Source organism: Gymnoscopelus braueri (assembly GCF_963280865.1).
Source record: "Gymnoscopelus braueri genome assembly, chromosome: 15".
Lineage (NCBI taxonomy): Eukaryota > Metazoa > Chordata > Actinopteri > Myctophiformes > Myctophidae > Gymnoscopelus > Gymnoscopelus braueri.
The window spans coordinates 19,915,571-19,941,524 of NC_137620.1; the positions used below are offsets into that span (position 1 = coordinate 19,915,571).

Below are 25,954 nucleotides of genomic sequence, written 5' to 3' on the forward strand. Positions count from 1 at the left end.
CGTTTTCGGTTTGATAAAACACTGGAGACATGGAGACTCTTATTATTGAACAAACACTCTATAGCAATGAGTACTATCAGAATATAGAGCTATTTAACACTTATTTTAACCAAAGAAAATCACTTACCCTACCTTTAAGTTATAATTTTTGGTTAAAAATTAAAATATTTTTATAAATATGTAAGATTTTTATCAAGACGCACACACACACACACACACACACACACACACACACACACACACACACACACACACACACACACACACACACACACACACACACACACACACACACACACACACACACACACACACACACACACACACACACACACACACACACACACACACACACACACAGTTCCACTGTGATGGGGGCTGTACGTGTGACTGTGGTTTGACACACAGACTGCTTCCTTTGTAGAGAGTGAGGACTCTAATACCAGCCTAGTATTCAGTGTTTATGTAGGTTATTTTATAGTCTGTTTTCACTAACAAGTCTAAAGACTAGAACATATCTTGTAGTACTTCACACCGATACTAAAACAGAGGTAACAGGGCTGGTGAATGTAAGGAACGCCTGTTTGAATGGGTTTTCTGGGTAACAACACATCACACTGGACTCCCATTATTGTTAAACAATAGGCCAAGCATTTATCAACCAAGAGGTGTTTGACAGCAACTTGCCCTGTGAATCTTCCTCATTTTCTCACTGGAGACACTGATTTCACTCACCATTTCGCATATTCTAAAATGTCCTTTTGCACACCTACTGCACTTAGGACAGGTGTACAGGAGAGAACAGCTAATGTGGAGAAAAGAGGAAAAGAGCGTCTTCTATTAAAAATATATATTTATTTAGGAACAACGTTTCGGTCCAACTGACCTTTAGGTCAGGTATCTGATGATGTCATAGTCAAGTCATCATAGGCTGTTGTCAAATAAAAACATCCATACTACATACAATAAATCTTAAGAAATAAATGTTGAAATACTAAAATATTTAATATTTAATTATCCATTGGATTCCTCGTAAATCAAGTGATGTAATCATTTACTGTATGAGACATCACACTGTCGTCTCTCTCTCTCATTTCCCTGTTTCACACAGCAGTAGTTACAGCTCACTGCATAGGAAGTAGAAAAGGTTTTTCAGAGTCATTCATCACAGGAAAGGATGGGGCACACACTGCCCTATGTGCTCCTCTGTGAGTATATCACTATTATTACTAGTAGGCCTATTGAACTAGTATTTGAACCATTTCTATGAAGAAATACATGGCTGTACTTAAATCCAATTGTGTTAAAGTTAAGCTGCTGACAGTAAAATTGTGTCAATATAATCAATGTTGTACTTTTTTAATGTAGGATCCCACCAATATTTTCACCTTTATCATTTCAACAATATGTGAATTTACTATTAACAGTCATGATGCAACTATATACAGTACAAAGACACTCTATAGCAGGGGTAGGCAACCTTAGGCACGCGTGCCAACATTGGCACAGGGGAGGGTGATCACTGGCACACTGGCATAAGTGTGAGAGAGGATTTTTATTTTAAAATTAAATATTCCAAATAAAAGTTTAGTCAGTTAAATTAAGTCTCCTCACATCTACATACAAATTACATCCTGCACATAATTCTACATTCATTCAAACTCCTAACTCTGACTGGGGAGGAGTCTAATGATCATTACATCCTGACGTGAAAGAAAATATTTATAAAGAAGAAAAAAGATAAGGTTGTTGATATTTTAATTAATGTTGATATGGCACACTGACTGACTATCAAGAAAAGGAAAATATGGCACTTCATATCAAAAAGTGTGCTGACCCCTGCCACTCCTATAGTATACGTAACACCATTTATTTATTTTTACACATTACCGAAGCTGCAAAACATTTGATGGATATTAGAATTTTATAGCAAACTAGACCATTTTTTTAAAGCAGGTACTTTTGAATACTTAAAGGAGCACGTCACCGATTTTCAAACGTATCTTCATATTAATAGTCCACTAATGCTCATTATAAGATGGAACCATTTAACGATGTCATCATTTATTAGGTGTTAATAACATTGTTCAAAAAATTTACAAATTATTGTTGTTTGTCATTTGTTGTTATTGAACTTGAGTCAACTGTCGTCCATATTGGTATTGTATCGTGTTAATTAGGAATAAAATACAGATATTAATGCTTAGCTTCATATTATCTCATCAAATATCTTTCAGTGCTGAGTAGCTTCCTCTTCTATGGACACAGTCAAGGTGAAGATTGATTTACTATCTATTATGCTTATTCACTCAAAATCATATTTGTTGTGTACGGTGTGTGGGTGTGTGGGTGTGTGTGTGTGTGTGTGTGTGTGTGTGTGTGTGTGTGTGTGTGTGTGTGTGTGTGTGTGTGTGTGTGTGTGTGTGTGTGAACGTACGTGCATGCGCTTGTGTGTTTGTCCTACTGGAGCCCTTTTTCCTACACTTTAATTTCTTGGTGTGATATCCATTTGTTGTATTCTAGCAGTTGGGAAAAGTTCTGAGGCTCACAGTTCTATTTTATTTCTCTGTCATAAATAACAGCTGCAGCAAAACCTACTTTGACAGCAGACAGAACAAGTGTACTGACATCAAATAGTGTGACCCTCACCTGTACTGTGGACAGTAGAGCTTCATGGAACATCTACTGGTACAGAGGCAACAGACAACTGGATATGACAGATCAGTCAACCTACACATTCAGTCCCTCCAGTGTCTCAGAGAGTGGAAGCTACACGTGTTATGGAGGGAAAGGAGACCCACCATACTACACACCATTAAGCAACAAAGTTTATATCACTGTCTCTGGTGAGTTACTGTTTTTACTACCGGTAATTGTATGCTATATATTTATTTTATTCTTATGAAAAAACTAACAATCGAAAGGTTTAAGCAGCTTCCTAAATTCATAGCTGTAATTTGTTCAAAGATAATATTTTACCTACAGTATATACCTTCAGCTTTTAGTTGTGTAATTAAAATGTGCATTTAGTTGAAATTAAAACTTAGATATTTTATGGTTTCACTCAAATTGATCAAGACTAAGTGATGAATATGGGTCTATTGTCAATAACAGAATGTAACCATTGTTCTTTAGTGGATAAGTGGTTAGCACTGCTACCTCATAGCAAGAGTTATTCTGTGTGGAATGTACATGTTCTCATGTGGGTTTCCTCCAGAAATACATGTTAGGTAGTCAGGGACATGCTCCTGTCAGTGCTCTTCACCAAGGGTGGCCTTAGAGTTGAATGTGGTGCCCAGGTGCAGCTCAGTGGCTGCTATTAACCATCCTAATAGTTAGGAGGATGGGCTAAATACAGAGGATGAATTTACCCACAAGGATCAATAAAGTATTGTGTGTTACTTCTACAGAGGCACCTGTGCCTGTTCTCAGCAGACACCCTGACTGGCCTGTTAATTTCCTTGGAGAGACTGTTATTCTGAAATGTACGATACAGGGAGGAGGTGCCTCTGACTGGGAGTACATGTGGTGGAAGTACTCTAACGAAATCAAGAATTACAGAGAACATGAATATGTAATAAGTCCTTCTGAAAAGAATCCCAGCGGTCAATACAAGTGTAGAGGTCAATGCAAGCAGGACCAGCAATTATCCAAATTCAGCAATCCCATCACTATGACTTTTAAAGGTATGGATACTCTGTATAATTTTGATGATTCTATACTGTGCTTTCTTCACACAACTGCTTCCATTCCTCCACCTTGTTGACTGCTCACAATAAATCACATCATGTTTTTTCCTATATCAGCATTTGTATCGATTCGTCACTTCGTAATTACAACAGAATAGGATTTGAAGTACTTTTCATGTACTGTAACTCAAGTGTGCACAGTTACAGGAAAGAGAGTAGGTAAAACAATGTTATGTAAAAACTTATGCATAACATACTAACATATAGCTGCCTGTGAACAGCAATTACATTGTGCTGGGCAAGGAAAGGAAAAAGATGAAGAGGAAAATGTCTTGACAATAAAGCCATAGAATCATTAGATATCTTATGTCCAAGCGGACATTTTTGCCTAATTGGGTCATCAAAATCAGTAGTTGATGCATCCATCCTCCCAACCACTGTCCAAGCCATAGAGCCCCACCGCTAGGGGGAGCTAAAAAGTCATTTAAGTTTCGGTATTATTTTACAGACGGTTTAGTTTAGGTATGGGTTTGGAATGGGTTAATGAATGGTAATTCTGTTTAAAGTTCATCTACTTTTAAAAGGGACATTCCACTCAGATGCTCTCTTTCTACTCTGTGTATTCATGTTTTTAAATGTACATTCCAGTCAAATGGTTTTCTTATTTAGTCAGTGCATGTGATTTTAAAGTCCTGTCAAACAGTAAACAATGTCTTAATCCAGAGATACTGTACGTGCTTTCCAACAGACAACCCCCTGTCTGTTCTGAGTGTGCCTCCACAATGGTTGAGTCCTGGAGCCTCAGTGACTCTGAGCTGTGACGTTAAAGAATCATCTGCAGGCTGGATGTTCTACTGGTACAGAGCTGTTCCTAAACCATCACACAACTCCTACACTTATGAGCTCTTATCTGGTAGCCAAAATGGAACTGTAGAGGGTTCCTACATCATTCATGGTCCTAGAGGCACAGGAGGATATATGTGTAAAGCAGGGAGAGGAGACCCAGTTTATTACACTGAGGAGAGTAATCCTCAGTTTGTGTGGTCTGGTGGTGAGTGAGACTCATAATTCATCATTGTCTCCGCCAGGCCGAAAGGCATGGCGAGAGAGTATGTTTTGCCCCCTGTCCGTCCGTCCGTGTGTCCGTGTGTCCGTCCGTGTGTCCGTGTGTCCGTCATTCTGTCATTTTGTGTGCAGCTAATCTCCGGCACCGTTGGCTTGATCGCAGCGAAACTGTGCACACACACTCCCTGGATGCCAGAGCAGAACCTCTGCCCCAAATTTTTCAAATTAGCCTTTTATAGCGCCACCAGGAGGCCGCTTTTTGCAAAACACATTTCTTGACAGTACTCCTACAGATTTTATCCAAACATCACGCAAATCAGTACACAGTATCTCTATAGTCATGTGATCAACACGGATCTGTCCATTTTTCCATATTTCATCCTGATTGGCTAAGGTTGGCTTCCAAAGTTTGCAGGATTGCTCCGTTTTCAACAAAATGCCTCAAATCATGAACGCAGCTTGCGATTTCCGTGAGATTTCACACGCACATTCCCACTAGGCCGAGGAAGAAATGCCACTTGAAAATGTTCAAATCAGCCTCATGGTGGCGCTATAAATGGACGATTTGTGTTTTTAACTATAACTGCACCGATCTGCATGAAACTTTGCACGCACACTCCCTAGAGGCCAAGGAAAAACAACTGCCCTGCATTTTTCACATTTGCCTTTCATAGCGCCACCAGGAGGCCGACTTATGTAAAACACATTTTTTGATATTAAGCCTTCAGAATTTATCCAAATTTCACGCACATCGGTACACATGATCTCTATAGTCATGTGATCACGATGGATCTTTTAAAATTTTCATATTCCATCCTGATTGGCTAACATTGACATCTAAAGTTTGCAAGAGTGGCCCGTTTTGAACAAAATGCCACAAATCATGAATGCAGCGTCCGATTGTGGTGACACTTTGCACGCACATTCGCACTACATTGAAGAACAAATGCCACCCTTTTAACATTGCCCTATTATAGCGCCACCAGGAGGCCAATTTTGCAACACTTTTCTTTTTTATATTACTCCTACGAATTCAAACATCATGCAAATCGGTACACATATAGTCAAGTGATCAAGATGGTTCCGTCCAATTTTTCATATTCCATCCTGATTGGCTAATTCCGAACATTGCTGCCCCACAATAAACACTGTAACACTGCTGTTTGACCTCATACCTCTGATCCTGTGTTGTGTTTAGATCTTCATTCTTCAGCTCCTCTCACAGTGAGTTCTATCAGAACTCAGCACTTCAACTATGAGTCTGTCTCACTGAGCTGCGAGGGAAACTCTACTGAATGGAAAGTTAAGAGGTTCATTAAGCAAGGATCCCTGTCACAGTGTTCATCTAACAGAGTCTCAGTGAGCAGATACAGGTATACATGCAATGTTCGCCCCTATAAACGCAGTAGTGGAGTGTACTGGTGTGAGTCTGGATTGGGAGAGTACAGCAATGCTGTCAACATCACAGTACATGGTGAGTCCAGTTACTTCATTCACTAACTAACAATACTGCAGCATTCCATCAGCTCATTAAAAGTGTGAATCCTAACATGTGGACTGTTTTTAACTTGTCAACTGTTTTACAGATGGTTCTGTCATCCTGGTGAGCCCAGTCCACCCTGTGACTGAGGGACATTCTGTGACTCTTCAATGCAAACACAAAACAGACTCATCACTCTCTAACGTGGACTTTTATAAAAATGAAGAACTGGTCCAAAATAAAACCAATGGAGAGATGATCATACCTGCTGTATCTAAGTCTGATGAAGGATTCTACAAGTGTAAATATTCTGGAGGAGAATCACCACAAAGCTGGATGACAGTGAGATGTGAGTATACTGACAACAAGTTCCCATTTTATTAGCATTCCATCAGCTCAATAAAAGTGTGAATCCTAACATGTGGACTGTTTTTAACTTGTCAACTGTTTTACAGGTGGTTCTGTCATCCTGGTGAGCCCAGTCCACCCTGTGACTGAGGGACATTCTGTGACTCTTCAATGCAAACACAAAACAGACTCATCACTCTCTAACGTGGACTTTTATAAAAATGAAGAACTGGTCCAAAATAAAACCAATGGAGAGATGATCATACCTGCTGTATCTAAGTCTGATGAAGGATTCTACAAGTGTAAATATTCTGGAGGAGAATCACCACAAAGCTGGATGACAGTGAGATGTGAGTACTATACTGACAACAATTTCCCATTTTATTGTCTCCGCCAGGCCGAAAGGCATGGCGAGAGAGTATGTTTTGCCCCCTGTCCGTCCGTCCGTGTGTGTGTCCGTCCGTCCGTGTGTGTGTCCGTGTGTGTGTCCGTCATTCTGTCATTTTGTGCACAGCTAATCTCCGGCACCGTTGGCTTGATCGCAGCGAAACTGTGCACACACACTCCCTGGATGCCAGAGCAGAACTTCTGCCCCAAATTTTTCAAATTAGCCTTTTATAGCGCCACCAGGAGGCCGCTTTTTGCAAAACACATTTCTTGACAGTACTCCTACAGATTTTATCCAAGCATCAAGCAAATCAGTACACAGTATCTCTATACTGTCATGTGATCAACACGGATCTGTCCAATTTTCCATATTTCATCCTGATTGGCTAAGGTTGGCTTCCAAAGTTTGCAGGATTGCTCCGTTTTCAACAAAATGCCTCAAATCATGAACGCAGCTTGCGATTTCCGTGAGATTTCACACGCACATTCCCACTAGGCCGAGGAAGAAATGCCACTTGAAAATGTTCAAATCAGCCTCATGGTGGCGCTATAAATGGACGATTTGTGTTTTTAACTATAACTGCACCGATCTGCATGAAACTTTGCACGCACACTCCCTAGAGGCCAAGGAAAAACAACTGACCTGCATTTTTCACATTTGCCTTTCATAGCGCCACCAGGAGGCCGACTTATGTAAAACACATTTTTGGATATTAAGCCTTCAGAATTTATCCAAATTTCACGCACATCGGTACACTTGATCTCTATAGTCATGTGATCACGATGGATCTTTTAAAATTTTCACATTCCATCCTGATTGGCTAACATTGACATCTAAAGTTTGCAGGAGTGGCCCGTTTTGAACAAAATGCCACAAATCATGAATGCAGCGTCCGATTGTGGTGACACTTTGCACGCACATTCGCACTACATTGAAGAACAAATGCCACCCTTTTAACATTGCCCTATTATAGCGCCAACAGGAGGCCAATTTTGCAACACTTTTCTTCTTTATATTACTCCTACAAATTCAAACATCATGCAAATCGGTACACATATAGTCAAGTGATCAAGATGGTTCCGTCCAATTTTTCATATTCCATCCTGATTGGCTAATTTCGAACATTGCTGCCCCACAATAACCTACCTGACCTGGCGGAGACCTGTGCTCCGAGGAGCACTTTTTCTAGTTTTTTATGTATTTAAACAATATTCAAATGTAAGTACACACATTTATTACTTTTCTTTGTCATAATTCTGTATCACATGTAGTGTATATGTTACAGGTAAATTGGCATTCCAGGTAAATTGGAAAAGGTGCGCTTGTTTTCACCGCCCCCAGGCAATTCTGTAGAAACAACGCTAGAGGGCAATGAATGCACACTGAATCCACACTGAATCCACACACATGCACACGCATGTGTGCACACGCACACATGCACACGCACACATGTGTGTCGTCGTGGACACTGGATAGTAACCATAGACTGTATGATAGTAACCCATAAAAAGATCTATTCTCTCCCTATCGGGTTACAACTCAGACGGCGCTGATTCGACTCAGCAGACCTTCGGCCGGTCGGCGCGGGCACTCGCGCCTGGAGGCGCGCCTCCTCGGCCTCAAGCTCTGCTGAGTCGGCGCGCCTCCGTCATGGACAATAACTATTATCACGTGCGGTCCGCGTCGCATCAAAGCCCTGCATCGCGCTGCCTCCTCCTCCTCCTCCTCCTCCTCCTCGCGCCGCCTCGTATCAAAGCCCCGCTTCGCGCCTCCTCCTTCTCCTCCTCGCGCCGCCTCGTATCAAAGCCCCACATCGCGCCTCCTCCTCCTCGCGAGCCTCGCGTAAAAAAACCCTGTCTCGAAAAGCCCCGCATCGCAGCCCCGCCCCACGCCTAAAAACAAGCGCTCCCCTTCCAATTTACCTGGAATGCCAATTTACCTGTGACATATACATTGGGGAAAAACCTTTTACTCTGGCAGGATTACACTTATTGCACTACCGAACGTCACGGAAGTTTTAATCTAAGCCGAATGAAAGTTAATTTAAATGTTACTTAATGCGGCACAAGGTCTACCAGGTTTATAACAGTAATTCAATCACAATTTTGGCATGATAAACACTATAGTTTGTCATGTTAAATGCAAAAATCAGTTGTTCTAATACTAATCTATTTATTTCAAAAGCTTTTTCCTTGCTGTCATACTGTTTTATCCTTCAGTGTCTGGATCTGTGGAACAGAGTTCTTCACATGTAGTGGGAATGATTGTGGGACTTCTTGTTGTGAAACTTGTGATTCTACTGACCATCCTTCTGCTCCTGCTGTGTCGATACAAAACATCTAAAGGTGAGAACTACTAACATTAGATGGATTACATCTAGATTACAATCACTCACCAACTGTCCTTAAATGATACTGATTATCATGGCATAGCAATTTAAAGGTTCAAAAGTATTTTTATTTTGTATTTACAGATCCATGTTGTGCCAGGTAAGCAGTATTTCTCTGTCTATTCATCAACATGACAGCAGTAGATTCCATCTGGTTTTCTACTTCATTTCTGATAAATATACTTTATCTTTTAATTACAGACACGTTGAGTCTCAGGGAACAAATCAGAGCTCAGCTGGAGACCAGCGGACCAATCAAAATGGGGATCCAGATGATGTGTACTACCCACTGCAGCAGCACGGTCAGTCTTTGAACAGAACCTATCACGTTGGTTAAGAACACTTCTGATAAGTCCTTCAGACAAGGATAACTGGTTCTAATTTAAATCTAAAAAGACATTTAGAACTTCAAATTAATAAGAAATCTTCATTCATAAAAGTTGCAGTAGGAGATATGTTTTGGTTAAAATAAGTGTGAAAAAGCTCTATTTAATATAATCATTGTTATAGAGTGTTTGTTCAGTAACAGGGGTCTCCCCATCTCTCCAGCTCTTTATGGAACAGAAAATGCATTTACAGTTTGGGATACCAAATGTATCCAGTCAGGAGAGAGAACTCATATGATACAGTATAACACAAATTAAATTGGAAGTAATGACACAAAGAAGTGAGCAGACACAATTGGAATGGAAAATTATAACATTGAAGCTGATAAATGGGTACTCTCTCCTGATTGGATGAATTTGGTTACTGAACAAACACTCTAGCAATATTGATCATCAGAATATAGAGCTTTTACCAAACACACACACGCACACACATACACGCGCACACACGCACACATACACACACACAAAATATCACTTAGACTACCTTTAAACAATGAATGTTCTTTTTGAAGTATATTAACGTTTGTCAGTTTGTTTTGTGTTCCTTTTTACTAAATAGCTAAATAATTAACTGAATTAAAAACATGTTTGAAGTAACACAAATAAGTAGCCTACCATATTAATGCTATATTCTGTTTACGTCTAGGTGACACAAGAGTTTATGGAGAAATCAATCACTCTGGAAATGGTACAGTATATATGTTTTAATGGTTCAATCAATAGTCCAAGGCTTTCGTTTGGTTTTATTGTGGAATATTAATGTTAACAGTGTAATCTTTTCAGGTTAAAATGTATCACTAGATTGTTTTTTGTGTTTAATATCTTTTTACTTTTCAGTGGGATGAGGGCTTCATGGCCCTCTGTCAATTACTCTGTTCACAGGACAGTTTTGTTTACTGTGTACCAATGCCACCACCTCGTTCACAGCCTTCCTAAAAAAACATATGGCTTATATGTTTTCATTTTCAACTCCAGACTTACAATGTTGTTAAAACAACAGTGAGCATGCTGTTAAATATTGCCGACATTATACATTGTTAATTGCGTCCTTACAGTCTGGCTATTTTTGAAAAATCTTGAAAACATTTGTTTTTCATTTTTTTCCCAAAATCTGTTAGGATTCAGAAAACATTTTTAATAATCGCCTCAGGTCTTAATGGGTTAACTGTGTCACTCACTGCATACATTTTGGTAACAGATATCTGTTCCATTAATTCAATCAAATTGAGTTTTAAATCAGGTAATTCATTTCCAGAGGCAAATTGTGAAATGGTTTAAAATATCTGGGATACTAGGAGAATAGCTTCTCAAGGGAATTAGTTCTATTTTCCCAACAACAGTTATAACATTTTGGATAACTGTGCATAAAAATGGTTAGCCACAAAAAATCAATATTATTTCAAAAAGGAAAAAAAGCAGATCAGAAATAACTTTAATTTCAACATTACATGGATTACAATTAGATTACAATCACTCACCAACTCTCCTTAAATTATACTGATTACCATGGCATAGCAATTTAAAGGTTCAAAAAGATTTTTGGTTCAACTTTCTTAAGGACACTTCTGAAAAGTCCTTCTGACAAGGATGACTGGTTCTAATTTAAATGTAAATTCATTTAGAACTTCAAATTATAAACATTCATTAAAAGGTGCAGTAATAGATATTTATTTTGTTAAAATATTATAATAAGTCCGTCTGTAGTTCACGTATCTCGAGAACTGTCCGACTGACCAACTTCAAACTCGGCAGCACGTCGCTCACGATGACCCGAGGGAGTGCCATGCATGGCGTCGAGTCGGTAAGATAGGCCTTGTCCAGAACCGCGAATCTGTGATATATTGGACAGAATTACTTAAAATTCGACGTGCGCATAGACGAGGACTCAAGGGAGTGCACTGCGTCGTTCGTATAGGCGGTTGTCCAGAACCGCCGATCCAATCGACATGCCCATGTATGGGTAGATTGGTGTGAGAACAAGAGAGAGAATTCATACAGGATACAGTATAAACGAGTGAAATTGGAAGTTATGACACAAAGAAGTGAGCAGACAATTGGAACTGGAACGTAAAATTGAAGCTGATAAATGGGTACTCTCTCCTGATTGGATGAAACTGGCAACCCACCTGAATTTTTTTCCTGTTTATTAAAGAGCTGGAGAGACGGGGAGACCCCCAGTGCTGTAGTCTAGGCTTTTTCAAACGGTAATTATTCCCTCGCGCACGGCACGTGCACGGGCACAGAATGAATTATTGTGGTTACAGAGGGTGTACTATTTTTTTTAGTATACTGCGTATAGCGTATACGTAGAACTCACCACTGGAGACCCCTGTTATTTAACAAACACAGTAGCAATGATAGCTATCAGAATATACTGTAGAGCGTTAACCTTTTCACACACACAAAAAAACAACAGTAAAAGTACATCAAAAGTAATTTTCGTATATTAATGACTGTCAGTTTGTTTTGTGTCCCTTTTTCCTAAATAACTAAATTGAGATGCATGTTTGAAATGTCACAAATAAGTACCACATTAATGCTATATTTTGTTTACTTCTAGGTGACACAAGTGTTTATGGAAACATCAATCATGATGATTATGAAAATGGTATGTACAGTAAATACTTTTTCCAATGATTCATTGAGGATCATCAGGTTAATTTCACTTGATTTGTTAGATTGTTTTTTTAGTTTTCAGTGGGATTAGGGGGCATGGCCCTCTGTCAATTACAGTTTTTTTTACTGAAATGTGGAGGGAAAAAAAGCTGTATATTAGAACGAAATGCAAAGAGTCCATAATTAGCCACATATATTTTTGAGGCCAAGTGGCTGTTGAGGGAAATTCCAGTGAGCAGAGATATCTGTGCTCTTAATCAGTGAATGACAAAACTGAATGAGATGTAAATACAATTCACTTGTTCCAGGAAAAGAAGTGGATCAAATATGAACTAGCATAATGCTCAATGACAATGACAGAGTCTCCTGTTTTAAATATTTTTTTAAAGTATATTGTTACTCTGTTTAAACTCCTCAGATACAGACGTGTAGGTGAACCCAACACGACACATGTGGATAAAGTCAAATGGATCTTCAGCAATAAATGCAGGGTAACATACATATACAGTGGTGGAAAAAGTAGCCTACTACATTTTTACCAAAGTACCAATACTGCAATGTAAAAGTCCAGAATTCAAAATTTACTTGAGTAAAAGTACAAAAGTGTTGGCATCAAAATGTACTTAAAGTACCAAAAGTAGAAAGTACTCATTATGCTAGTCTTGATACAAGACATATATTATTATGACCGATGACCGACTTGATCCAAGGCTATCATTATGCAGAATATCCCACTTCACAAGTTTTCAAATGTATAAAAACCTTTTGAAAAAAGCAGATCTACAAGCTGAGATCAAATGGCCAAAATGTATATAGGGCTGAAGTGGGTAATGTATGTTTTGTAATAATAATGAAAATCTACAAAGTAACTAGTAAGTAAAGTTTTCAAATAATTTTAGTGGAGTAAAAGTATAATATTTGCCTCTGAGATGTAGTGGAGTAGAAGTAAAAGTACTGAAAATTGGAAATACTCCAGTAAGGTAAAAATTGTACTTAAGTACAGTACTTAGTAGTCATGTTAAATGCAAATGCAGTAAATGTACTTAGTTACTTTACACCACTGGTATACATGCACTTGCACACAAATATAGATACAAGTGCATACACAGTCTTACAAACCAAAATGCGAACACCTTATTTTACAGTTGCCTCATTCAAGCGCATTATATTGTACTGTACAAAAGATACTTTTTATGACAACTGTGGTTTTACGATTTTTTGTAGGTGTTAAAATGTGCTAGAGTTTAAACTTTAAATGTTTATTGTATATTTTATAGTTTACTGTAAGTTTTACAGACTTTAGTTTTATTACATTTACATTTAAATAGTTTAAAAATAATGATAATGATTATAAATGACAATGATATTGAACAATGATTAAAGGAGCATTATGTACCTTTCCTCTTTTACCCTGGATTTGAACCCGGTTTCCTGCTTAAGTGCTGACATGTTTACCATTGAGCTAATAGAGCCAACCTGCTTGCTCAGGGGATAAATTGCATCTCAACCATCAGATCAAAATCAGATCCTGTGTCTAGGTGAGACATGACCTTTGACACAATCTAAATGTCTCAATAGAAGAGCAGGGAGACAAAATACAACCACCCCAATTGGATAAGTTATATTGTATTAACATACTCTACCAAACAGATTGGACAAAATTACATTTTATTCATTAAAAAAGGTTACATAGTGGCTTTAAATCATTTTCTTTTTGATATTCAACTCTTGTTTGTAGGCCTACAAATGTTCACCTGCTGTCTTAAAACTACTTTCATTAATCTTCTACATTATTTTTCAATGAAGTTCATGCTCATGTTCATGCTTACATGTTGTTCAAATTATGTGATGTAAATAAATAAATCTTAATACATTTTTTTTTTAAATAAACTGCTTCAGAGAACATAAAATGTTGTTATTGTGTCTCATAGGTTCATCAGATCTGTGCTTGTATTAGCAGTTCAATCAGAACCAGGGTGTCATTGCTCATGGGAGGGCCTTGCACGCCGTGCAGGAACCTATTTGACCAGGAGCACGCGCAGGCACATGCATAGATTTAAAACAACTTTAAATTCACACCTCAACAAAGTTTACAAAGGCTCCAGACTCACACCGGGTGAATTAATATAGGAATGAGCCTAGATGCATATCAATTGTCCATTGTGTGACCTGTAGTGTAGGTGTTAAGCGACGTGCGCGTCACGTCATTAAAATAGAGTGCAACCACGTTCCAATTCAGCAATGCAACACTGGTCAGAACACACTGATGTTGTGTAAACTCCTTCCACATCTCTTAGCCTCCCAAGAACAGTGTCATGCATATTAAATCGTTTTGAGTCTGCAGTATGTATGCCATACAACCCATCAGTCACATTTTAATTTAGAACTTGTCCTTCTGGATCAGGTGAGTGAGGGCGAGATGAAGTGCAGTGGAGAATGGAGATGGCATCCTCAGAACAATAGGTGTACTGGTGTGGGTCGAGTATAGCCTGGTAAACCCTCCCTCCGGAAATCTCATTTCTATTTGATTCCAGGAGTGAGTCTGGCCTTATCGACCATTCTGCAATATTGGCTGTGTATGCCAAACCTGTGCCAAACGGCCGAGCCTATCAGCGTCGTCGCTCATTGTTCTGTGATTGACAGCTTACGTTGGCCAATCAGGTGGCGAGTTCGAGTGAGCCCAAAACACGAACGGCAGCCATCTTTTTCTTGTGCACTATATTCTCCGCTATTTTTTTACTTCTAAAAGCTCTCTAACTTCTATTTTGAGGCACGGAATTTACTTATAAGATCGTTTGGATACAATTTAGTTGTTTAACTTCATACATGTGGTCAATTAATCATGACAAAGCCTATTTAAAAAAAAATTTTTAGAGAACCGGTAGGGGCAGGCAGTGACACCCATGTATCCGAATAAGGCAACCCATTTTGGGCATTCGCCGTCTCAAAAGTCCCGTTGCGTCACATTAGACTGGTGAACTGCTGATTGGCTGAAGGGGAAAAATTATCATTGGCTGAAGGGGTTGTCAGTCAACGGTATTACTCCCGCCCAACTCCAGCCCACAGCCAATATTGCAGAATGGGCGATAAGGCCAGACTCACTCCTGGAATCAAATAGAAATGAGATTTCCGGAGGGAGGGTTTACCAGGCTAGGTCGAGTAATGAGGGGAAGGTGACTTTGTCCCTCGAAGCATGTTAGTATGCAAACTTTTTATATAATTTTAAGACCTCTCGCTAAATGCACTGATGTAATAAAAAGCATATTGATGGGAAAAATATGCAGTTCAGGATAAACAGTTAATTGCAAGGAATGTTAATGTGGCCTAGAGAGGACCTAACCTCAGAGGTGGACAGGGTGAATTAACTGTTTTTATCTACACAGCCTTAATTAAGAAATTGCCTAATCATTTTAACAGCTTATTAAAAGTTAAAGTTTGAAGTCACTCAATTGACCTTCCTGAATAAATAAAGGTGAAATGAAATGAAATAAAAAATGGTCGTCTCACTCGTCTGATGGTGGCAGGGTTTTGACAGCAATCTGTGTTGAATCTGTCGAAACAGGCATACACTTTACCCTACATTCCAAAAGTGATCATAGCAAATTACAGCGCAATAACTTGTCAGATATCAAGCTAGTTAATGTGGGGGGGGGTTGAACATACTCAGTTCCATTGGGGGGGGGATAACCCCCCCCTCCCCACTTTTGGGATTAAGAAGAGAAAAAAAACTCCGATATGTACACTTCATGGAGTACATTTTTTGTACCAAATTAACCGAATTAAAGTAACAAAACCCCCAAAAAAAGTAACAAAGCGCGCGCGATGCGTCCCTTTCGCTTCTAAAATGCCCTCTGTGTCCCTGCAACAGACAACATAGGACATCATGGCTAGGCAGAGAAGAGATGAGCAAACCACAACAGGATGCAAATCCAACCACACGTGTCCTTGCTATTGTCATCTACGTAACTATTGCCTACTCACAAGGCCCAGATAACTGCACTACTTTATATGTTGCCGATGTTTTTTGTTGTGCCTTTGCTATTTATTTAGGCCTTTGTTTTTAAACCCTGTAGCACTTTGAGATTTGTAAAAAAGTAAAGTGTGTTACAAATAAAATGTATTATTATTATTATAACTTTATTATATTAAATATTATAACCTTTATCAGCACAGCGCTGCAAAACAATGCCCTGACTGATGTACATAGACATGTCAGTTTAGACACTAACACTATGAACTGCCACAACCAGTGCTCACTGCTTATCATTAAACACATTTCTTTCTCTGCTCATTACTGCCACAACTGCTCACCTATACAACACAGCCTGGAGTTAGTACCATAGACTGCATATTCCACTGACTACACTGAAACCCACAGCAGACTACTATCACCTAACAGTATGGCTCCCCTACACTTCCATCTACCCATATTACTATAGCTGTACATTTACCTTTTCCTACATCACACAGCTGATCATAGCACATATTACAATTAATACAGTTCCATTGTTGTCTCCGCCAGGCCGAAAGGCATGGCGAGAGAGTATGTTTTGCCCCCTGTCCGTCCGTCCGTCCGTCCGTGTGTCCGTGTGTCATTCTGTCTGTGTACAGCTAATCTCCGGCACCGTTGGCTTGCTCGCAGTGAAACTGTGCAAACACACTCCTTGGATGCCACAGAAGAACCTCTGCCCAAATGTTTTCAAATGGGTCTTTTATAGCGCCACCAGGAGGCCGATTTGTGCAAAACATATTTTGCAAATCGGTACACAGTATCTCTATAGTCATTAAACGAAAAGGGTCTTTCAGATTTGTCATATTCCATCCAGATTGGCTAAAATGGCTTCCAAAGTTTGCAGGAGTGCTCCGTTTTGAACAAAATGCCTCAAATCATGAACACAGCATGCAATTAACTTGAAATTTTGCACGTACATTTCCACTATGCAGAGGAAGAAATGCCAATTGAAAATGTTCAAATCAGCCTCATGGTGGCGCTATAACAGGCCGATTTGTGTTTTTACCTATAACTGCACCGATCTGTAAGACTTTGTAAGCGCACTCCCTAGAGGTCAAGAAAAAACCCTTGCCCTGCATTTTTCACATCTGCCATCATCTGATTGCGGTCAAACTTTGCACGCACATTCACACTATGTTGAGGAGCAAATGCCACCCTTTTAACATTGGCCTGTTATAGCGCCACCAGCAGGTCTAATTTAGCAAAACAATTATTTTGAACAACATGCCTCAAATCATGAATGCAGTGTCCGATTGCCGTGCAAGGTCTAAGAAGTAATGGCTACCTTTTCACATTGGCCTATTATAGCGCCACCAGGAGGCCACAATAACCTACCTGACCTGGCGGAGACCTGTGCTCCGAGCAGCACTTTTTGTAGTTATTTTTCCTTTCTCTTTTGTCTTATCAACAACCAAGACAACCAAGTTACTCTCATATTTACAAAGAGCATACACAAAGAGCATGTGGTTAGTGATCACACCCACTGCACAACCCAACGGATGTTTTTCAATTCACACCTTTTCTCATATGTTCTGCCATTGTCACACCACCCTACATTTATTTCCTGCAGATGTTGAACATTTCTACCCTACTGCCAACTAATACTTGACTTCAACCTTTAACTGCTTTTCAGATGTTCTTTGAGCAATTTCCCCTCATTCTACTGCTACTTAAATTTCATATATCCCACGTTAGTGATGTGCAGGTCGTTTTTTTTTATGACCCGCGGGTCCCGTATTTATTAATAATTTGATCCGCGCGCGCGCACACACACACACACACACACACACACACACACACACACACACACACACACACACACACACACACACACACACACACACACACACACACACACACACACACACACACACACACACACACACACACACACACACACACACACACACACACACTCTCTCTGTGATGGGGGCTGTACGTGTGACTGTGGTTTGACACACAGACTGCTTCCTTTATAGAGAGTGAGGACTCTAATACCAGCCTAGTCTTCAGTGTTTATGTAAGTTATTTTATAGTCTGTTTTCACTAACAAATCTAAAGACTAAAACATATCTTGTAGTACTTCACACCGATACTAAAACAGTGGTAACAGGGCTGGTGAATGTAAGGAACCCTGTTTGAATGGGTTTTCTGGGTGACAACATCACACTGGACTCCCAATATTGTTAAACAATAGGCCAAGCATTTATCAACCATGAGGTCTTTGACAACAACTTGCCCTTGGAATCTTCCTCATTTTCTCACTAGAGACACTGATTTCACTTACCATTTCATATTCTAAAATATCTCTTTGCACACCTACTGCACTTAGGACAGGTACAAAGGAGAGAACAGCTAATGTGGAGAGAAAAGGAAATGTCCCGCAGAACGTCTTCTCTTAAAAACTATATATTTATTTAGGAACAACGTTTCGGTCCAACTGCCCTTCAGGTCAGGTATCTGATGATGTCATAGTCAAGTCATCATAGTCTGTTGTCAAATAACAAGACCAGGAGACCTGGTTCTGCCAGACCCAGACTTCACATGACGTGTCAGCCTGTGTCTATGCCCATGTATGGACGAAAGGGGGACAGACTTTTATGGCTGGGGCCTAAGGACCCATGTATGAAGAAAACAGGTACAAAGCCTCATGTAAGCCAGACCCCCTGGGTCCGGCAAAAACATCCATACTACTACATACAATAAATCTTAAGAAAATCTCTTGAACTATTAAAAATATTAAATTATCCATTAGATTCCTCGTAAATCAAGTGATGTAATCATTTACTGTATGAGACATCACACTGTGTCGTCTCTCTCTCTTATTTCCCTGTTTCACACAGCAGTAGTTACAGCTCACTGCATAGGAAGTAGAAAGGTTTTTCAGAGTCATTCATCTCAGGAAAGGATGGGGCACACGCTGCACTATGTGCTCCTCTGTGAGTATATCACTATTATTACTAGTAGGTCTATTGAAATAGTATTTGAACCATTTCTATGAAAGAATACATGGCTGTACTTAAACAAAATGTTGTTAAAGTTAAGCTGCTGACAGTAAAATTGTGTCAATATAATCAATGTTGTACTTTTTTATGTAGGATCTGCACCAATATTTTCACCTTTATCATTTCAACAATATGTGAATTTACTATTAACAGTCATGATGCAACTATATACAGTACAAAGACACTTTATAGCAGGGGTAGGCAACCCTATGGCAAGGTTGGCAAGGTATGGCAAGGTTGCCTACCCTATGGTAGGCAACCCTATGGCAGGGGCAGGCAACCTTAGGCACGGGTGCCAACATTGGCACAGGGGAGGGTGATCACTGGCACACTGGCATAAGTGTGAGAGAGAGGATTTTTATTTTAAAATTAAATATTCCAAATAAAAGTTTAGTCATTTAAATTAAGTCTCCTCACATCTATATACAAATTACATCCTGCACATAATTCTACATTAATTCTACTAACTCTGACTGGGGAGGAGTCTAATGAGGAAGAAAATATTTCTAAAGAAAAAAAAAAAAGTTGTTATGTATTATACCCTATGGACAATCAAAATCTGTTAAAATATTTATTTATTTTGATGCAGTGTCATAATTAAAATTAATGTTGATACTGACTATCAAGAAAATGAAAACATGGCACTTCATGTCAAAAAGGTTGCCGACCCCTGCCCCAATCCTAGAGTATAACACCATTTATTACACATTACCGAAGCTGCAAAACATTTGATGGATATTAGAGTTTTTTTGGTTTTAAAGCAGGTACTTTTGAATACTTAAAGGAGCACTTCAACCATTTTAAAACATATCTTCATATTCATAGTCCTCACTAATGCTCATTATAAGATGGCACCATTTATGATGACATCATTTATTAGGTGTTAATAACATTGTTAGCAGAATGGACAAATTATTGTTGTTTGTCGTTGTTATTGAACTTGAGTCAACTGTTGTATAAATGAATGCAGATATTAATGCTTAGCTTCATATTATCTCATCAAATATCTTTCAGTGCTGAGTAGCTTTCTCTTCTATGGACACAGTGAAGGTGAAGTTTGATTTACTATCTATAATGATTATTCATCCAAAATCATATTTGTTGTGTGTGCGTGTGTGCTTTTGTGTGTGCTTTTGTGTGTGTGTGTGTGTGTGTGTGTGTGTGTGTGTGTGTGTGTGTGTGTGTGTGTGTGTGTGTGCTTTTGTGTGTGTGTTTCTTATAAGCCCTTTTTCCTACATTTTTATTTCTTGGTGTGATATCCCTTTGTTGTTTTCTAGCAATTGGGAGAAATACTGAGGCTCACAGTTCTATTTTATTTCTCTGTCATAAATAACAGCTGCATCAAAAACGACTTTGAAAGCAGACAGAACAAGTGTACTGACATCAAATAGTGTGACCCTCACCTGTACTGTGGACAGTACAGCTTCAAGGAACATCTACTGGTACAGAGACAACAGACAACTGGGTGTGACATACTGGTATACGTCAACCTACACATTCAGTCCCTCCACTGTCTCAGAGAGTGGAAGCTACACGTGTTGTGGAGAGAAAGGAGACCCACCAGACCTCACACCAAACAGCAACTCAGTTTATATCGCCGTCTCTGGTGAGTTACTGTTTTTACAAATTGTATGCTTTATATCTATTTTATTCTTATGAAAAAACTAACAATCAAAAGGTTTAAGCAGCTTCCTAAATTCATAGCTGTAATTTGTTCAAAGATAATATTTAACCTATTTACCTATTGTACAATTTCAGATTTTTGTTTTGTAATTAAAATGTGTATTGTAATGTGTAAAATGTGTATATAGATATTTTATGGTTTCACTCAAATAGATTAAGTGATGAATGGATCTATTGTCATTAATAGAATGTGCCTATGTGACACAGTGGATAAGTGGTTAGCACTGCTACTGTACCTCATAGCAAGAGTGTGACGTTTTTTCTGTGTGGAATTTACATGTTCTCCTCATGTGGCTTTCCTCCTACAAAAACAGACTTGTTAGGTAGTCAGGGACATGCTCCTGTCAGTGCTCTTGACCATGGGTGACCTTAGAGTTTGGTGTAGTGCTCAGGTGCTGCTCAGTGGCTGCTGTTAATCATCCTAATAGTTAAGGGATGGGTTAAATACAGAGGATGAATTTACCCACAAGAATCAATGAAGTATTACTCAATCTGTGTGTTACTTCTACAGAGGCACCTGTGCCTGTTCTCAGCAAACACTCTGACTGGCCTGATCATTTCATCGGAGAGGCCGTAACTCTGAAATGTACGATACAGGAAGGACGAGCCTCTGACTGGGAGTACTCATGGTCTAACGAAATCAAGAATTACAGAGAACATGAATATGTAATAAGTCCTTCTGAGAAGTATCACAGTGGTATATACAAGTGTCACGGTCAACGAAAGCAGGACCAACAATTATCCAAATTAAGCAATCCCATCACTATGACTTTTAAAGGTAAGGATACTCTGTAAATGTTTTATAATTCTATACTGTGCTTTCTTCACACAACTGCTTCCATTCCTCCACCTTGCTGACTGCTCACAATAAATCAGATCAACATTTTTTTTCCTATATCAGCATTTGTATAGATTTGTCACTTCGTAATTACAACAGAATATAGTACTTTTCATGTACTGTAACTTAAGCGTGCACAGTTACAGGAAAGAGAGTAGGTACAACAATGTTATGTAAAAATGTATGCATTTCATACTAACTAGCATATAGCTGCCTATGAACAGCAATTACATTGTGCTGGACAAGGAAAGGAAAGGGAGAAGATAAAGAGGAAAATAATAAGAATTCATCCACGGGAAGATGAATGCGTTCAGCAATTGTCTTGACAATATACTATAGCCATAAAATATTGAGATATCTTATGTGCAAGCAGACATTTTTGCCTGATTGGGTCATCAAAATCAGCAATTGATGGAGATGCATCCATCCTCCCATCCACCGTCCAAGCCATAGAGCTCCACCCCTAGGGTAGCTAAAAAGTCATTTAAGTTTAGGTATTTTACAGATGGTTTAGTTTAAGTATGGGTTTGGAATGGGTTAATTAATGAATGAATGGTAATTCCGTTTAAAGTTCATCTACTTTTAAAAGGGACATTCCACTCAGATGCTCTCTTTCTACTCTGTGTATTCATGTTTTTAAATGTACATTCCAGTCAAATGGTTTTCCTATTTTGTCAGTGCATATGATTTTAAAGATATATTCCACTAATGGTGAAAGCTAGTGCACGGTTTCTCCAGGAAGTGCCTGTTGTAGTTTAAAGTTTTTTCTAATCTGAACAACAGATAAACCAAAGGCCACACTGAAAGCTGACCAAACAGACATACCTGTAGGGGGCAGTGTTACACTGGCCTGCTCTGTGGAGGAGTCATCTGGATGGAAATATGTGTACCAAGATTCCACACTGATCAAGCAAGATGGTAAAGGACAAATCAGTGTGTCAAAAGAAGGAGTCTACTGGTGCAGAGGACAGAGGGGAGAACCAGTTTACTACACTCAATACAGTGACACAGTCACCATGACCAGAATCGGTGAGTAATTACATTTTCCTAAAAACAAAACAAATATTACATATTTTTCAGCATGGCTGAAGGTCAAGCCATCCAGAATTGGGTCTGTCTGTATACAGTACACAAGTCAGTAAGTCATGCCATAGTGAAACTTGTGAAGAATGTGAAAGCTGTATTGTAGAAGTATAATCTATGCATGTAAAACTTTGTTAGGATTTCTTTTTCAGTGAATCTCAAAATTATAAATAGTTATTGGAAAGCAGTTTTGTACTTCTAGGTGTATTTATAAGGTAGTATACATATATTTATAAAGGTCACTATTCCCTTTCGGCCGTAGGAGACAAGACGGTCACCACACTATAGTTGACTGCTCACAAGCAACCAGTACGTCAATGTGACAATGATGCCATCTGGATTTTCATTTATATTGTGACTTTGCCACTTTACAGCACTGTGATTTGTGCAGCTTTGTTCAAGAACCGTACAACTAATAACTAGCTATCATCAGCTAAATATTGGACAGGGAGGACAGGTTGTTGTTAGACTCTTATGTTCTGTTTAGAATCAAGCTTCTAACCAGACAGCTCTATATGTATCATTTTGCATTCTAATTTGGATTTCTTAATGTAAACAGTGGACAGTAGGTCTGTTGTAGTCCTGCAGTCCAGTTGGCCTCAGATATTCAGTGGAGAGACCATCACTATCAAGTGTGAGATACAGGGGAGAGGTGACACTGAGTGGAGTTATGAATGGTACACAACCAGTACATCTTCAGACAGACCAGTAAACCAAGCTGAATTCAGGATCAACAGTGTCTCTGTGTCTCACAGTGGAGACTACAGGTGTAAGGGCCGTCCCACAAATTACCTGCAGTCTTCAACATGGTGGAGTGATGCTGTTACATTGACTGTGTCAGGTAAGTCAGAATATATCTCAGTGACATAGAAAATAATGCTTTCTTTTGTGCAATAATCTTTTGTGCAGCCTCCAGAAATGGCATGAAACATCAATATCTTCAACAGTGTGTTCTGTCAAACAGTAAACAATGTCTTAATCCAGCGATACTGTATGCGCTTTCCAACAGCCAAACCCCAGTCTTTTCTGAGTCTGTCTCCACAATGGTTGAGTCCTGGAGCCTCAGTGACTTTGAGCTGTGATGTTAAAGAATCATCTGTAGGCTGGACGTTCTACTGGTACAGAGCTGTTCCTACACCATCACGCAACTCCTACACTTATGAGCTCTTATCTGGTAACCACCATGGGACTGTAGAGGGATCCTACACCATTCATGGTGCTACAGGCACAGGAAGATATAGGTGTAAAGCTGGGAGAGGATACCCAGTTTATTACACTGAGGACAGTAAAGATCAGTTTGTGTGGTCTGGTGGTGAGTGTGACTCATAATTCATAATATGTTCTTCTAGGTTGTTTTCTTAGCAACCTGCAGGATAGACCCAGTGACTGACTGACTCTATCACACTTCCTCAAATCTTACATTTGTATTTCTTTCACATTCTCTGATGTTGTCTCACTTTTCGTGAGTTTAGTCCAGTGTGTCATTGTAACACTGCTCTTTGTTTGACCTCTGATCCTGTGTTGTGTTTTAGATCTTCATTCATCAGCTTCTCTCACAGTGAGTTCTAACAGAACTCAGCACTTCACCTCTGAGTCTGTCTCACTGAGCTGTGAGGGAAACTCTGCTGAATGGAAAGTGAAGAGGTTCACTAAGCAAGGATCCCTGTCACAGTGTTCATCTAACAGAGTGTCAATGAGCAGATATACATGCAATGTTGAACCCTATACACATACACACAGTAGTGGAGTGTACTGGTGTGAGTCTGGGTTGGGAGAGTACAGCAATGCTGTCAACATCACAATACATGGTGGGTCCAGTTACTTCATTCACTACCTAACAATACTGCAGCAATCAACTAATTAAAAATTAAAAACATGATTTTGTATTTTCTCAGTGTGAATCCTAACATGTGGACTGTTTTTAACTTGTTAACTGTTTTACAGATGGTTCTGTCATCCTGGTGAGCCCTGTCCACCCTGTGACTGAGGGACATTCTGTGACTCTTCAATGCAAACATGAAACAGACTCATCACTCTATAACGTGGACTTTTATAGAAATGAACTGGTCCTAAATAAAACCAATGGAGAGATGATCATACCTGCTGTAAAGTCTGATGAGGGATTCTACAAGTGTACATATTCTGGAGGAGAATCACCACAGAGCTGGATGACAGTGAGATGTGAGTATACTGACATCAATTTATCATTTTCTTTTGCATATGCAAATTAAATTTGAATGAATTAAAAGCACAAATTAATTTACATATGCCATTCTTTGTCATACTTCTGTGTTACATGTAGGGTAAGAATAAGGAATAATCTGGTTTTACTCTGGTATTACACTTAGTGACAACTATTGTTATATAGACAGAAATATAGTTCATTACAAATTCTTCTCAATTACTTAAAGAAAAAAAAAATCTGCTTTGTTTGTTACACAATAACTAACATGACAGTGGTCTCACAAGTTGCTTAAATCCTTCAAACTATTGTTTGAATCATTATAATATCCTTGCTGTTTTACTGTCTCTAGCTTCAGTGTCTGGATCTGTGGAACAGAGTTCTCCACATGTAGTGGGACTGATTGTGGGACTTCTTGTTGTGATTCTACTGACCATCCTTCTGCTCCTGTTGTATCGATACAGAACATTCAATGGTGAGAACCACTCAAATAGGGATTGCATCTTTAAAAAAAACTCATGCTGGGAAATTGTCCTGTCCTCCTACACACACTGAACAGCAGAAGACTGGCTTGTAGAGTAAAACACTAATTAACATATTTTGCTTTTTTATTACAGATTCATGTTGGAACAGGTAGGTACAGCTCTCCGTTTCTAGGGCTGTCCCCCACTGACTGCTGACACCTTTAAGTCATCCGTGTGTGTGTGTGTGTGTGTGTGTGTGTGTGTGTGTGTGTGTGTGTGTGTGTGTGTGTGTGTGTGTGTGTGTGTGTGTGTGTGTGTGTGTG

The 25,954-nt window shown here is 39.2% G+C and overlaps 1 long non-coding RNA gene across 1 annotated transcript; it reads left to right on the plus strand.

Moving 5' to 3' along the window:
* The first annotated feature begins 19,286 nt into the window (after positions 1-19,286).
* LOC308101722 lies at positions 19,287-21,642 on the plus strand. The gene is made up of 4 exons (XR_013934543.1): positions 19,287-19,315; positions 20,396-20,431; positions 20,718-20,987; positions 21,576-21,642. It is a non-coding gene; the product is annotated as an uncharacterized lncRNA (long non-coding RNA).
* Positions 21,643-25,954: the final 4,312 nt, after the last annotated feature.